Source organism: Tiliqua scincoides, chromosome 2 (assembly GCF_035046505.1).
Source record: "Tiliqua scincoides isolate rTilSci1 chromosome 2, rTilSci1.hap2, whole genome shotgun sequence".
In the NCBI taxonomy this organism is placed as follows: Eukaryota; Metazoa; Chordata; class Lepidosauria; order Squamata; family Scincidae; genus Tiliqua; species Tiliqua scincoides.
The window spans coordinates 150,556,819-150,573,750 of record NC_089822.1 but is presented as its reverse complement, the minus strand read 5'-3'; the positions used below and the strand labels follow the sequence as shown (position 1 = coordinate 150,573,750).

The 16,932-nt window shown below is 43.8% G+C and overlaps 1 protein-coding gene across 5 annotated transcripts in view; it reads left to right on the top strand.

Moving 5' to 3' along the window:
• Positions 1–16,932, top strand: part of RPTOR (regulatory associated protein of MTOR complex 1) — a 434,461-nt gene that overhangs the window by 74,844 nt on the left and 342,685 nt on the right. The gene's annotated exons all lie outside the window — the stretch shown is intronic.

The window sequence follows — 16,932 nt, the reverse complement described above, 5'->3', positions numbered from 1 at the left end:
TTTCTGTGTTTTTTTTTGTTGTGTATTGAGTTTGTGTTTGTTATATGTTTGTTTATATTTGTTTGTGTTTATTTTGGAAAACAATAAAAAAATTTTAAAAAAGGCCATGTAGGCCAAAAAACTCACTTCCAGTTTTAGGAAAAAACCAGGAAGCGACTTTTTATGTTTTAAAAAGCATTTGCAGGGCCTACTTCCTGGTCCTCCTAATGCCTTTTAAAGGCATATAAATGTCACTTCTGGTTTTAGGAAAAAACCGGAAGTGACTTTTTTTGTCCTAAGTAACTTTTTTGTAACATGCTGACTCTGCAGGGCTCAGAAGAGTCCCCAGAGGTGCTGGGGGTGCGGCGGATCCCCCGCATTCCATGGTTAAGTGAAAATGTGGATAAGAGATCCGCAGATACGAGCACCCCATATAATATTGAATGTGTGCATTCTTTCCACTATCCACCCTGCTCTCTCCACCAAGAATAAACTTATATCCCAGTTCAAATGGACCTCAGCGCTGGTGCCATCCTATGAGGAAACGGTGGTGGTGGGGAAGCCTGCGCTGTCCCTTCAATGCCACAGAAGAAAACCCAGCTGCTGGTGAAGTGCAGATAAGTGCTAAGTGGTGTGGTGTGGTGTGTGGGAGTGGCGGTTTGGCATGGGGCAGGTGTTCCTGGGCAGGAGAGGGAGGGGAGAGGGCAGAATGCAGGGAGGGACAGACCTGGGAGGGGGTAGGACTGACAGAGGCCTCCTGTGCCAAATCCTGTCCCCCTTGTCGAGATCAGAAGCCTGATGTAGGGCTTCCTGAGTCTGTGCCAATGAAATAGCTGGTCCGAACTCGGGAGGCCCCATTGAGCAGGCTGCGGCTTTTACTCTGGGTAATGGGACAAATGTCCCCTTCCCCCAGGTGACCTCCAGCCTGCTCAGATCCAGTGCAGAATCTGATGGTAAATGTTTGAGCCGGTGCTCCTATGCTGCATAGGATTGGGTCGTTACAGTGTGGACAAATAGTGTGGACCCAATGTTTATCTAAACTTAGGAAGATGTCAAAAATCATGAATAAAATACTGTTAAGTTTGTTTTATTTACCCCATCTTTCACCCCACAAGAAGGCTCCTGAGGCAGCTTACAAATACAGTCGTGCACCACTTAACAACAGGGATCGGGACCGCAATCCCTGTCTTCAAGAGGGACTTGATGCAATCTGGTCCCTCTCTGCAGGGAAGGGGATGCTCTGCTTCCCTCCCCTCTGGAAGGTCATCTGAGCTTCCCAGTAGCAGCACGCCTTCACATTCACAGAGGAAACCGGAAATCACGTGATAGACACAATTTCCCTCAGTTTGAGCCTTGCAGAGGCAGCATGCAGATGTGCGCTGCCTCTGGGAGACTCAGACAACCCTCCGGAGGGGAGGGGAGCAGAGCTCCTCTCGCTTTCGGAGGGTTGGGGTGTGCACCCTTGATGACCACGTGGTCACATGGTCCAATGGTAATTGGTTATGCGATCCTGGCCTAAGCCAGAATGTCACAAAGTGGTGCACACCTGTATACAATATCATAAATACAATAAAATAACCAACATATAAAATCATAGGTACTAAAGGTTATTAAAAGATTGAGACATGATGTAAAAATACACAATTTGCTTTAACTTTTTAGCACCTGGATGCACTTTTTAAAATGACACACTATGGCAGCTATTTTCAACCTTTTTCATCTCACGGCACACCGACAAGGCACTAAAATTGTCAAGGCACACTACCAGTTTTTTACTTACATTAAATCACTACGTTACAATTAATTGTTAATATAATTAATACAGTTATATTATTACATGACAAAGAAACTCGCAAGAAACTTGGAGAGGAAAGGATATGTGATTGTGAAAAGGTTGAAAAATGTCATTAAAGTGTTATGCGAGAAAGTGCTGGCAAAGAGAGGTCAGATTGAGCACATAGGAGAGCTGTGGGGTGAGGGGAATGAAGAGACATGAGTGAAACAAGTACAGGATTCAGCTGGAGTGGGGGGAAGAGAGAACTTGAAGCAAGTGATTCTGAACCTTTGGAAGGTGCGGAGGAGTGAAGGGAGGGACAGTAAGAGAGGTGCTGACTACAATTATGAGATTTGGGGGGCAAGTGCCTGTGGGAGGGAATGGGGTGGGGAGAAGTGCCATTTGCCTGCTCCTGTATTTAAGAAAAAAAGTGTGACCAAAAGCCCAATCCTAGGCATGTCTACTCAGAAGTAGGTATAGTACTTCCTACTCAGGTAAGTATGGAGAGGATTGGGGCCCAGTGCCCTTCCCCCTAAAAGGCAATGCAGGAAGGGTCGCTTTGGGGAGTTGCAGGCAAACTGTGGCAAGGAAAATGGAATATCTAGGACCCTTTGAGCCAGCCAGTTCTTAGGCTGGTGGCCTCAGCAGACTTGCTCGCTTCATACCTGCTTGCCTGCTCCTGACTCCTTGTTCTCACCTACTCCACCTGCAGGACCTCCTCCAAGCTTCTCTGGTCGCCCAATCAGCATGCAGAGGAGGCAAGGACTTAACACCCAATCCTAGGCGTGTCTACTCAGAAGTAAGCCCCATAATAGTCAATGGGGCTTACTCCCAGGTAAATCAGAATCAGGTTGCAGCCTTGGTCTTGCTCAGGAGCAGGAGCAAAGCAGCTGTGACCAGCCCCTTCGCTGGCTGGCTGCCTGCTCCTTTTCCTTGTGCTGCGCTTAAGGCTCAAAGCAGCCGCTTCCCCCGCGTGCGTGGCTGCTGCCTGTTTGCTCTGATGTCGCGGCACACCTGAGGCAGCCTGGCAGCACACTAGTGTGACGCGGCACAGTGGGTGAAAAACGCTGCTCTATGGACTCACTTAACTTTACAAGGCTTTAAAAAAGATGATCTAGAAAGAAATATTTGTATTTACTTATTTACAAGTAATATTTTATTTACTTATTTGTGAAATACTTGATCCATTTCTCATAATGAGGCAGCCCTAATGAATACCTCCAGGCTTGAGAGCTTAGTTATGTGACCTGCCCCCACAACCTGTCATTGACAGACTTGGGGGGAAAAAAACACCAAAAAAAAAGATGTTCAAACATTTATTTCCTCATATTTACACAAACTTGCAAACTGCTTGAGTTCAGCTCCTTGCAGACTGCAGGAGCACAGTTGTTTGTAGGGCAGTTAGCAGCTGTCTGATTTTTCAATAGCCTCTGGACTTGAGGCAGTTATCTAATCATTCCATTACCCATGTTTTCATTGGAGGCTCTATGGAACCCTCCAGAAAGTAGGTTGCAACTCACAGTCTGAGAAGTGTTGGGTTAGTGGATTAAGCCCTCAATCAACACATCATCAGCATATTTGCATCTCTGTGGTTGTAAACAGAATCTTGATGACCTTTGCTGAAAACCATGATATACCTGAGCAAATGAGAATGTGAGTATAACATTGGCCTCAGTATCATTACAGCAATTTTGTTCAGAAGTGTGCAAAAACAACCATCCTCTATGATTAGTCGACAGATGAAGCCTGATTATCAGCGGATTTTACATCCACAAATCTGGCTCACCATGGGTTCCCTGGAACCCCACTGAGCCAAACTTAGCCCCACCTGAAGGGGTTTCCCTCAGAGAAACTGGAAGTGACATTTTAATAGGGATTATCTCTTCTAGTTTCCCTTGGGAAATTGGAAGTTGCGTTCTTTCAGCTCTAGGAGCCAGTATGAAGCCTGCAGAGTCAGCGGGCAAATGTGTGCTTCCTCTGTGGGCTTCAGGAAGCCCTCTGGAGGGGACTGGAGCACAGCTCCAGTCCCCATTGGAGGGTGAAAGGCACTGAAAATCTCAGATTTATCTGCAATTTTCGGTATCCACAGGGGGTCCAAGTACGGATCGTCTGCAGATACTGAGGCCACACCTATAGTGCTATAAGAGAGAACACTTTGACTACAGACATTGGGTGATTGTGCTACTTTTATAATAGGTATTCCTACAGCAGCTGAGTCATATGAGAGAATGAGACATTAAGGCATGGTTGGTACAATTGTATTTTTAATGCCAGTGCTTCTTTTCCAGTATGCCAGCTTAAGAGGACATCAGTGTTTTCTGTGCAGCTGGTTGGCTGCATTCTTGGCATTGGGTTACAGTGCCTTCATCCAAAAGCATTAACTCCTCCCTTGTATTTTGGCAGTTTTAGCACAGAGCATTAAACAGAAGCTACCCTGTAATACATCTTCTCACAGCCATTGACAGCTTCTGTTCTGAGAGCCAAATATCATGCCCGTCTCTAGTTGCACTGGTCACCCCCTGGCTTTCTTTTTCCCTGGACTCTGAGCTCTTTCCTAGTTCATATTGTTTATATATTTGTGACAAACTGCAAACGAGGTCGTGTAGCCAGAGGCAAAATTGTAGGCCGGATGGCACACAGTTTATATAATTCAGAATCTGGTGTGAAGTACTTTGCAGCATATGCTCATTAAATTTGCATGGAATTAGATTTTGTTTCTCTTTTTGGTTGGTGATTTTTTTGCCATTGCACTTTTTAACTCTTGTTTGTCCAGAATACTTAAGACTGTGCTGTCAACAAGATCCATTATTAGGTTTAAATACTGTATCTGAAGTTCTCATTCCATTGTATTGTATGTCTTATGCATGAGATTGGATGTTCTCACTGATCTTACTCTTAGCCGAGAACATTTTTTCCAGACTCTAAAGTTTCTTCTTCTAGAGCAGTGGTTCTCAAACTTTTAGCACTGGGACCCACTTTTAAAAATGAGAATCTGTCAGGACCCACCAGAAGTGATGTCATAACCAGAAGTGACATCATCAAGCAGGAAAATTTTAAACAATCCTAGGCTGCAATCCTACCCATACTTACCCAGGGGTAAGTCCCACTCACTATCTTTGTTAAAAGCATCCTGTTAAAAGTACAGATCTGTAACATTTCCCCAAATGCATTCATATACCAGGGTAGCATCAGGTCTAATATATTAAAAATAAAATATTGAAGTGAATGGGAACCCACCTGAAACTGTCGCGTGACCCACAGTTTGAGAAACATTGTTATAGAGCGGGTTGCCCAAACCCTGGCCCAGGGGCCACTTACGGCCCTCAGGGACTTCCAACCTGGCCTGCGAAGAGCGCCCAGTCTCCAGTGAACCTCTGGCCCTCCGGATACTCGCTGCAGCCCACGCTGGCCCAACGCAACTGCTCTCAGCGTGAGAGTGACTGTTCGACCTCTTGCATGAGATGTGGGCTGAGGACTCCCTCCACTCCTTGCTGTTTCCTGTGGGTGATGCAGCAGTGGCAATGAAGGAAAGGCTGGCCTTGTTTTGTGCAAGGCCTTTTATAGGCCTTGAGCTATTGCAAGACCGTCATTCATTCATATTCACATTAGAGACAGTGCTTATGTCTCTAATATATTCATTTATGTAAATTTACATTTGAAATGTAAATTAATTCTTTTTTTCCCAGCCCCCCAACACAGTGACAGAGAGATGATGTGGCCCTCTAGTCAAAAATTTTGGACACCCCTGTTCTAGAGTCTTCATCCAAAGGCCACAGTGATAGCAGTGCTTTCTTCATAAGGTTAAGAAAACTAATGTAAAAACTCTCCACGTTGGTAATTCATACCATTCAATTCCATTATCATAAACCATACATTTATTTGTTCTCTCATTTCATTATAAGATTGGTTCTGTCTCATCCCCCATTCTCCCCCTCCCAAATAATTTGATGATCACATCAGGGTAGATATTTTTGAATTGTTATGGTAGGTTGAGCACTATAAAAATGCCACAGTCTGTAGTACACTACAGTATAGAATGCTATACTAGTATTAGTTTAAATATTTGTCTGGTTTCCAGAGACATTCAGTTCTGTGTGGATGAATAGTGGAGCCAGCAATGTTTCCTTTCACTTTTCCACATTGCTTTTGTATTGGTAGCAGCAGCTCCAGCTGTAGCTGAAGTGATGCTGATGTTCTTGGTGGCCAGCTCCTGCCAGTCTCCATATTTCCTGCCTCTCAGGAAATACACTAGGAAACAGCTCTATGATATGATGTTGGGTAATTTCCTGGCATATCCAAGGCAGAGCCAGCCATTGGAACCAAGTACATATGCTGAAGTGTCAAAAAGGTAAAAGATCCAGTTGCCGTCATTGTGAAGCCTTTCTCCCCAACACCTTGGATGTTCCTAAGCAAGGGAGTAATACATTTGAAGGCTAATAACTTTGGTGGCCTTAATTACCACCAGCTCTACTGGTATCCCTTTTGCTTTAAGAATAGTAATCTGTTTGATTATCCAACTTAGGGCCAATCCTTTCCAGCACCGGTGCAGCCGCGATGCAGCCCTGAGGTAAGAGAACAAATGTTCCCATACCTTGAGGAGGCCTCTCTGACTGCCTCCCCACCGCAGGATGCCATGCATGACCCATGGACGGCTGCACCCGCACAGGGAAATTGAATAGGATTTGACCCCTAAGTACTAGTTCCAGTGCTTACAACCTTCAGTGATCAGCAGTATGTTATGCTCAGCACTTTCTTTTCTGAACCTGAGAGCTGCTTCCCATGTTACCTATTTTATGCACAAAAATAGTTCCAGTGAAGAAATGACATGAGATTTGCATATTGAGTGTCATATATGGGGTTGCCCTGATGGTATGTGGTACAAGGGAATGAAGGTGACTATGGGCTCAGTTCTATTCAATTTCCCAGTGCCAGTGCAGCCCTGTCAGTGGTGGGGTGGCAGTCATAGAGACCTCCTCAAGGCATGGGAACATTTGTTCCCTTACCTCGCGGCTACATTGCGGCTGCACCGGAGCTGGAAAGTTGATAGAATTGGGTCCTGTGTCACCACCTACACCTTCCCTGGTTTACTGGCATAGTTGGTACTGATGGTTGTTGTTAGCTGAGCGCAGAACTAATTCTCATCTCTAGAGTAGGGTTCAAGGTGTCCCCTTGTTGTTATACTGCTAACCCAGCACTTTTCAGAGTTATATTGTTGTGCCGCAGACTATAGGACTATAGGACTGCATTCAAAGTGTGCTATATATGCAACAAATAATCATATTTGCTGGGTAATTTTTCTTTTGAAACCACCATAGGAATTCTTTTTTCTTTATAAATAAACTGCATCAATTTTATGAATAGTGTTTGGGACATCTTTGTTAGGCAGATTATCTAGCAGTTCAGAAGCAAAGATATAAAAATATCTGTGGTTTGTGGTTTTATAATGAGCTTTGGAATATGTACTTCAGCTTTTTCTTGCTTGTCAGAGTTGACAGTGTGTGTGTGTGGGTGGGTAACTAAACTTGGTGAACAGAAGTTTCTGTGGTGTTTTTTAAAATTTGCTCCTTAGTATTGGTGCAACAGCTTCCAAAGTTCCTCATCTATTCCTTCAGAGCCTGCAGGCTTTATTAGGCATTTCATCTTTTTACTGCTAATTGTTCAAATGCTTTTCGGTTTTGTTAAATTGGCCAGAGCAATTTTTAAACTCACGCAGTTGCAATAACACTTTCTGTGGACCATAATAATTATGATTACTTTTCTGGCTTTTATTTGCTAGCTTGAAGGCATTGAAGTAGCTGCCAGTGGTGGTTATGGGCATTTGGAATGGGAGAAAGTCAAGGGCTATGTAGAAATCCATGCATGTTCTGTTAATAAAGGGATTGCTTAGTATGCTAGACTTAAAATGTACCTCATCAGCATTAAAGAGAGCCCTAGGGCTGATATTTCAAATACCGGACAGAGTTAGAACAAATGTGTACACGTATTCTAATAAGTAAAGCTAGCTTTCTGCAAAGACAGTTATTTTCTGTATGCTTGCTTTAGATTCCCTTTCTCTATTTGGAGATTGTTGCATGTGTGACTTCACTCATTTTCAGGTGTACCTTTGTGGCCACCACTACAACCTGCATAGAGGGGCAGCTGAACTTCCACAGCCTAATATTTGGTCCCATATGTGCCTTGGCTCGCATTATGCTGAAGTGCCAACTGCTGTTGATTTCATGTGTCACATCTGGAGCAAGTTAGATAAAAATAAATAATTTTTAAAGACATAATTAGATTCACCTTTCTCTCTTTATACACACCTAGTCCTTTCCTAAAACAGCCCTTATAGTGAAAATCTGGATAATGAGGCCAGTCTCGAACCTCCCATTTCTGGGCAAATGCTTGAGCAAATGGTGGCGTCTCAGCTCCAGAGGGCCCTGGATAAAGCAGATTATCTGGATCCTTTTCAGTCTGGCTTCAGGCTGCGCTTTGGGACAGAGTTGACCTTGGTCACTTTGGTGGATGACCTATGCTGAGGACTGAATGGAGGGAGTTTATCCTTGCTAGTCTTTTTGGACCTCTCAGTGGTTTTTGACGCCATCAACCATGGTATCCTTCTGGGACAGTTGACTGAGCTAGGGATCAGGGGCACTGTCTTGCAGCTCCCTCATGGCTGACAGTTCTCAGATGGTGGTGCTGGGGGACTCCCTTTCAGCACCTTGGCCCTTGGAGTATGGGTTGCCACAGGGTTCTATACTGTCCCCTATGTTGTTTAATATCTACATGCAAACACTGGGAGAGGTCTTCTGGGGATTTGGAGTTGGGTATCATCAGTATGCTGATGGCTGTCCCAGGTGTCTGTCTCTGTTCAGGAGCGCTGCCTGGAGGCAGTTGGGATCTGGATGAGGACGAACAAACTGAAGTTAAATCCTGGCAAGGCAGAAGTTCTCTTGGTTCAGAAATCCATGATGCGAATGCTGGACTATTGAACTGCTCTGAATGTGGTTGCACTCCCCCTGAAAAGGCAGGCTTGCAGCCTGGTGGTTATCATGTATTCATAGCTGCTCCTGGATGCCCAGGTGTTGGCTGTGGCCAGGAACACCTTTGCCCAGCTTTGGCTGGTGCGCCAGCTACAGCCATACCTGCCTCATTCAGATCTGGCCACATTGGTCCATGCCACAGTGACATCAAGAGTAGATTATTGCAGTGCACTCTATGTAGGGCTGCCCTTGAAGATGGTCCAGAAGTTACACTTACTACAGAATGCGGTGGCTCATGTGGTTGCTGGAGGTCAGCGGTTTGACTCTGTCACACCGCTGCTCTGGTGACTCCACTGGCTGCCAGTTTGTTTCCAGGCCCAATTCAATGTGCTGGTCTTGATGTTGCCCTAAACAGCTTGGGACCAGCATGCTTGAGAGACCACCTTCTTCTGTATAATCTGGTCCATTCTCTTAGGTCATCAAAGGGGGCCCTGTTGGTTGTGCTGCCATCGAGAGGGGTTAGGGGGATGGCGGCCAGAAACAGGGCCTTCTTGATGGTGGCTCCTGTGTTATGGAATTCTCTCCGCTTTGAGCTGAGGACAGCATCCTCTTTATTAACCTTCCGGCAAGGCCTGAAGACATTTTTATATAAGAAGGCCTTTGAAGCCCTATAATGGTGGTTTTTAGGAATTTATTTTCATATTTTTTTATTGATGAACTGCAGGCTGTTCTGTTTTTATAGTGTTTTATACTATTTTTATTATTCTATTCTGTCTGCTTTTATTGTTTTTATAGTTTTACCTTTTACCTTGTATTTTAGTACCTTTTGTATTTTTTAAATCTATTTGTTGTTAGCTGCCTTGGGGGTGCCCTTCAGGGAGAAAGGCGGAGTATAAATCAAATAAATAATACAATGATTACATTAATAATACATTAATACAATGATTACATTAATTTCACTGGGAAAAGTTCTAAATCGTTTAAAAGCCATTCTGAATTTACCTCAAAAGCAGCCTAAATACATAATAGCATAAGGAAAAAGATGTGTGACACAATAAAATAGAACAAATAACATTTGGTAACATACTGCATCAAAATCAGCAGTAAAAATGTTTCAGAAGTTCTAGCATCACCTAATGAGGTTTAGAACTTCAAGCTTTAGTCCTGAATAACTCTTCCCCTAAAGCCTGTAGGAGCATACCAAAGAAAGGGGGCCCTTCTGGCCTTTTGTCTTACCAGAATGAGCAATCCCAAGTTCAGTCTGACCTCCTAGAACTCCTTCTTGGGCATGTGAGGCAAATTTGTCTCCTTTTCTGTCTTCATAGCTCAAAGTGGAGGTGTACACTCTGGGTAAAATGTAGATCTTGCCTTTGAGGAGACTTGGTCTCCTCCTCCCATTTCTGGACTTTACAGTATATAGAAAATCTTAATATGGATAAAGAGGGATGGTCTTAATACGTGTCAGAATCTGTATAGCAAAATTACTTGTAAAGAGGGAAGTGTGTATTGTATTTAATCTTGTTTTGCTCACATTAAATGGTCCCTTAAAGCATCCTTTGTTTAAAATGAAATTTGAAGTTAGTACAAACCAGTGAGTATTAAATATGTACACATGCATTCTGAATCTATGGTTCTCATCACATGCATAACTTAAGTAAAGCTTGCTTTTCATATGGAAGAAGTAACCAAGAGTGCAAAAATATGACGTTTGATGGTTGAATATTAGAAATATGACACAATAGGCAATGTATTATTATGCAAGCTCTAAATATTAGACTCTCCACCTAAGGGCATGAACTTTTTTTCATTCTTCCTCATGGAAAAATGCTGTTCTGCCCAGTAGATGTAAGTTCTTGCTTCTGGAAAGTTCTAAACACCTGGACTGCAGTCCTGTTCTTAGGACTGAACTCAAATGGTTGCAGCCAAAGAAAGGTAGTCATGACCAAGCACATTGAATTTTGTGCCATGAGTTAACTGTGACTAATTTAAATCCCATTAAATTCAATGGAATCTAGGCCCCAATCCTATCTACAGTGTGTAGCACTGCCAATGCAATGTATGCTGGATGCTATGGGCTGGCTGGGGACCAGGCAGCCCAGGAGTGGTAACTAAAGAAAATGTTTATTTACCTCTCCATAGGCTGTCTGGTCCCCAATGGACCAGTCTGAGGACCCTCTAGGTCTGGTTCTGGGCCAGGAAGAGGGGATAGGATTTGTATGTGTTGTTGCTGCCAAGATCCCTTATGCCCATAGCCTGACCCAATCCCCAAGCTGTGAGTGATGTATCAGCACTATCTTTAGCATAAGCCAAAACCTGGTGCTGCTACAAGGCCACTGGTGTAGACAACGTAACAGGAAATTAATATGTCTTATTCATGGAGGCGTGGTCTGGGAGTTCTGTTTTGGGATAGAGTACAAAGGAGCCTTCTAGCTTACTTGTCTGGTTTTCGGGTGATGTTGGTGGACAGCTTAAGATATGTTGTTCTCTCCCTCTCTACACTGATGCATACATCACTTTGAGCACAACACTGCAAGAAAATAACTGCATTGTAAATAAATAAAAATTGCTTTAAAAATAAATGTAAATTAGCATTTTACAATTCCCTGATGTAAATTAATTTTTTCTAGAAAATTAGAAGCCCCACTGATGCTTTCAACCATCACTATCTCAATGCATCCTTTCTAGAACAACCCATAATTCATGATCAAGCAATGGTTTATTTGGGACCAACCAACCATAACAGCCTTTAATTCTCTGTTTATAAAATCAACAAAATAAAAAAATATAGCGAGCTTTTGAATTCTACCTAATTTTAGGGAGATGGTAAACAAAAGAATAGGGGAGGGTGAGGAAAGGAGCATGTTGAATGAACCCAGTCTATAGTCTGCAAAGTCTGAACCTGGAGTTTTGGAGGTTTCCTTCAGACTTGAATTGGCATGCGAAAAGTGCTTTAACAGAGAAATAAAATATGACTGAACCTCCCATATTCTGGAACTATATAGAAGTAGCCCCTTAGATCCCATGCAAAATTTGTTCAATAGTGAAGTATTTTGTTTGAGTAGTGAGGCTAACTCAAGTAATTCTGAAATAATTAGGAGATTAATTGATGCAACTAATCAGTTCATTCATCATAGCCTTTAAATACAGACTTTTAATTGAATTTTAATTGATGAAGTTCAGTTCTGATAGCAGTTTTATAAACAATGTTTGTACATTGCTCAAGTCAGGCAATGTGGTTGAGATGTCTTTCCAAAGAATAAATTGCCTGTGTTACTTATTCAAGAGAAACTGTTACCTTAATTAAATACTGTATTATCAGAACATAGTCTGAATGGAGTTGATGTAATATACATTTTAATTGATTTATTGGTCAAAAGCATGACAGGCCAATTTTAGTTAAACTTTGTATTTATTGAAAGTGGTAGTTTTAAAGAGACTTCATAGGAATTATTATCCATTTCCACAGCAACTGTAATGGGTAGTGTTGTACAACCTTTAACTTGTATCTCAGAATTCTTTGAAAGATAGTCTGTTGATTTTATAAACAGGGAGTTAGAAGCATTGTATGCCATAAAGCGTCCAAAGTGAGTGGGATTTTGACTAGGCACAAGTTAAGTCCATCGCTGTCTGTTATCTCTAAAGGCTACTTCAGGTGTAACAGTTTTCTTACATTTGTACAGTACAGGTGGGAAACAGCTTTGAATGTCAGATGCTTGAACATTGATCAACATGACTTCTGTGCACTTTCCTTCACATTGTGTTTTTGTGTAGGATTGTAATCTCTGAAGCAGACCTAAATGAAGCTGTTTTTGAAGTTCAGACTGGGAGCTAGTCTAGAAGGGTTTTCTGAGCCAGTGTTTGTCTCTCAGTGTTGGACTTTGAACATACGTACCTTAAGAGCTTTTGGCAATGTGCTCATGAAGGGCAGAAGGGTGTAAATTGACTTTGAAGTGACTGTGCTAGGAAGGATGTAGTTTGGTCTCACGTGTTTAATGTCTTGGTTCATTACTTTACTGCTCTTTTTGGAAAATGTTAGAGGTTCCCATGCTGTCTGATTGGAAGCAAGTGCGTGAAGCCTGGATAACTGCAGCAAATTGTGTTCCAAATGAAAAATTAAAAAAATAGGGTTGCACCTGGGGACAGCAGAAAGTTCTTTTGTATAGAAGGTGATTTATAGTCAGAGAAATACTGTATGACTCTCTTTGGGTGGTGTTGGCTGTGATCTTAATGAAACTTGCTCCACAGTGATGTCAAGCATATGTTGCTACATTTGCTCTGTAGTGAAGGCCAGTGGTCAAACATTTTTATTTCTACAACTAAACATTTTATGGGGAGGTAGAAAGAACTCTTTGTTGGTTAAAATAATCTGCAACAGTATGCTGGAATTCTGCAAAGCTGACATTTTGGTGTTGCTTATATCTTTATATGGAGGATATAGAAACTAAAGACAAATGTACCATTTTCCTTTTAATTTTGATTGTCATTTTTTGTACTGAGCTCAGCATTAGCATCTGGATTGCATAAACAATTATTGTGGATCCAAGGGAGGTTAGATTTTGTCTTTGAGGTCCAAGCACATTAAAATCTGTGACATGCCATCTGTGTAATTCTCCCTCTCTCTAGTGGTTCAAAGCCAGAAGCTGTGAAGGTCTTCTGTGTTCTCATAGTAACTAGCAGCAGTAACCTCCAATTTGTTTCAAACTTGGCATATTAAGAAAAATGCCCTACTCTTTCATTTTAAAACCAGATCAAACACTCACAATATCATCAAGGGCTGTTACATTTAACATATGGTTCAGATACTGTGTTTCCTCCCCTCCCCCACTGTGAACCCAGTAATATAGGATTACCAGTGTGGATATTCCCTACAATTGTGGAATTGTAACTAAACATTTCAGCACACCCAGATTAATCCATGTCCTGATTTTTTTTTTTTTCTCAAAGCAGTGCTTCAAGTAGGCAGAATAAGAAACACAGGATTGAAATTTACTGTTTCAAGAAATTTACTGTTTGAAGCCAAACCAGAATATTGAAACAGACTTGCATATTGCTACTTTAAATAAACATGTACATTGGAAGAGTTCCAGAAAGGGTTAAATTAAAAACAAAGCAAAACACAGGCTTCCTACTTAGGCTTGTATAAGTTTCAATATCTTGTGCTGTTTGTTTTTAAAAGGGAAGAAGGAAGGGAATAAAACAGCAAAATCGAATTGGTTCAGAAGATCTGGAGGGAGCAATCATGTGTCCTGTTAACCATTTCTCCTTCACATCTCAAATTTGTTAGTACGTTATACTGTCTTCTCAGAGAGACCGAGCACGTCATAATACAGAAGTGTCAACAGAATTTATTTTTAGTCTAGGAGGTGAAAAGGGTGTCCAGTAGTATGAACTATAATATTTTGGGGTGTGTGAAAGTGTCAAGACTTGAGAAGATTAAGGTTTTCATTTTAAGTCTACAAGTCCTGTAAAATTTGATAGTTCTCTTCTCCATGAAAAAAAATCTTTTGGAGAAGAATTCAGGAATGTCTTGTCTTGTTTTGTGGGTCTAGCACAACAAAAATGCTCTGCATCAAATTTGTTCTACTTGGAAATTATAAAATGAAATACATGGCAATATTCAAAACCCATTTCTCAGCCAATGTCATCATTAAATGATCTTGTAGTGAAAAGCCCAGATTTCCCCTATTTTGGACCTTTCTAAAACACCCAAAGCTTGCCTTGACCTCCTAAAAAGACTCCAGAGTCATTCCTGTATGGTAGCAGTAATCCTGAGATACTGCATTTTGTTTGTGCATCTTTATCTTCCTCTTGACCCGTAATCAGAGAAAAGTAGGAATTTCTTACCTGAGAATTCCAGTTCTGGGAAAGAAAGGGTGGCATTCCTACTGCTGGAGATGCCCCTCCTCCTGGGAGGCAGGACTGGGACCTTGATTGATGGATACTCCTCCCACGTCAGAGGGGCATCCCTCTGATCCCCAGTCTGGACTTGACAAGCAGAAAAGAGAAGACCTGAATGCCCCCCCGTGCCTCGTCCGTGGCCTGACCTTAACTATACGGTGTGTCCCCCGAGAGGCCTGATTTCGTAGAGAACCTAACCAAACTGTAGATGAAATACTGTATTTTTCGCTCCATAAGACGCACTTCCCCCCCCAAAAGGGGGGGGAAGTGTGCGTCTTATGGAGTGAATACTGGGGGCAAGGTCTGCACCGGGGGCAAGGTCCTCATTTGCACAGGTGCCACAGGGGGAGGGCAGGCGGAGAAAAAAGGGGGCAAGGTCTGCACTGGGGGCAAGGTCCTCATTTGCACAGGCGCCACAGGGGGAGGGCAGGCGGAGAACAAAGGGGGCAAGGTCCGCACTGGGGGCAAGGTCCTCATTTGCACAGACATCACAGGGGGAGGGCAGGCTTACTTTAAAAGTAAGTTTTCCTCCTCTAAAAACTAGGTGCGTCTTATGGTCAGGTGTGTCTTATGGAGCGAAAAATACGGTAACTACAGAGAAAACCAACAGTTACAACTTTGTAATTTAACTGTGAACCATTTCCCGCCCCGGGCGGGGAGGGGGAGAACATTGAGGAAGTTTGAAGTAGCAGTGCACCCCCGAGCTAGAGAAGCGGTGGGCGGATTGCCATTCTTCCTTTCCCAGAATTATCAGGTAAGAAATTCCTACTTTCTCTGGGCAGGAAGTCTGGCATTCCTACTGCTGGGATATACCAGAGCCAACCAGGAAGGGTGGGCCAGCGAGGGCTAACTCACTGCTTCACCACCTGTTGCAACACCTTACGCCGCATGGTGGCATCCGATGAATCGACTGAGGTTATCCGGTAGTGTTTGGCGAAAGTGTGGCTCGAGGACCACGTCGCTGCCCTGCCGATTTTGAGAAGGGAAGCGTACCCGTCGAAGGCCGCCATAGCGGCAGCACTCCTGAGGGCGTGGGCCATGATGCCCTCTGGGGGAACTCCCCTAGCCTGGTATGCCATTTGTATACGTGCTCTCAGCCAGCGTACTAGCGAGGTAGTTGAGGTTTTTGTGTCCCAGGTTGGAGCCCTTGTAGGTTACAAACAGGGCATCTGACTTTCTGAACCCCTTGGTGCGCTTGGCGTGGTAACACAGAGCTCTGCGCACGTCCATTGTATGCCATGCTTTCTCTCTGGGATGGACTGGTTTGGGGCAGAAGGATGGGACAATGAGCTCCTGTGCTCTGTGGAACAAGGGGCTAACCTTCGGAATGAAGGGTGGAGAACCACCTGGTCTTTGTGGAAAATACAGAGCTTGGGGTTGATGGAGAGCGCCCCAAGCTCTGAGACCCTCCTAGCTGAGGTAATAGCCACCAGGAAAAGAACCTTGAAGGTGAGTTCCCTGGTGGAGACTGAGTCCTGCGGCTCAAAGGGGGCCTGAGTAAGAGCCTCAATGACTTTTTTCAGGTCCCAGCTAGAGAATCTGTGAACCATCAGAGGGTTCAGTAGAGCTACGCCCCTCAGGAACCTGTGGACATGAGGGTGGGATGATAGTGATTCCCCTGAGTCTGTTTCCAAGATTCTGCTTAGGGCTGCCGCCTGTCTCCGTAGAATGTTGGTGGACAGCCCCTTGTCCAGACCCTCTTGGAGGAAGGCCAAATGTCTTTCACTTTTGCTCTGACCACTCTAACCCCCCTGGCCTTTGCCCAACTGGTAAACGTGTGCCAGGTGGACTGATAAACCTTCTTAGTGTAGCACCTCCTTCAGGCCAACATGGTAGCCGTGACCCTGTCAAAATACCCCAATCTGGCTAACAGGCTCTGCTCAACCTCCACGCTGTCAGATTGAAGAGGTGAGGTTGGTGGTGGACAGTCGGGCCCGGGACCAGAAGGTCCTTCTGTAGAGGCAGTGTCCAATGGCTCTGTTGAGGAGCTCTGGGAACCGGATGTCTGGGCCACTTTGGGGCGATCAGGATGATCTCCACCCGAAGATGCTTGACTCTATTGAGGAGACGCTGTAGTAGGGGTACCGGCGGAAAGGCAGAGAGTAGGCCCTGCGACTAGGGACTGCGCAGAGCATCTATGGCCTCCGCTCCCTCTTGAAGGCCCCTCAAGAAGAACCTTGGACCTGCACATTCTCTCTTGTGGCAAAGAGGTCCACGAGCAGCAACCTGAATCTCTCAGTCACTAGGGTGAAGACTCGTGGGTTTAGTTACCACTCCGTCTCCAGTTTCTGGTGCCTGCTCAGCCAGTCCGCTGTGGAG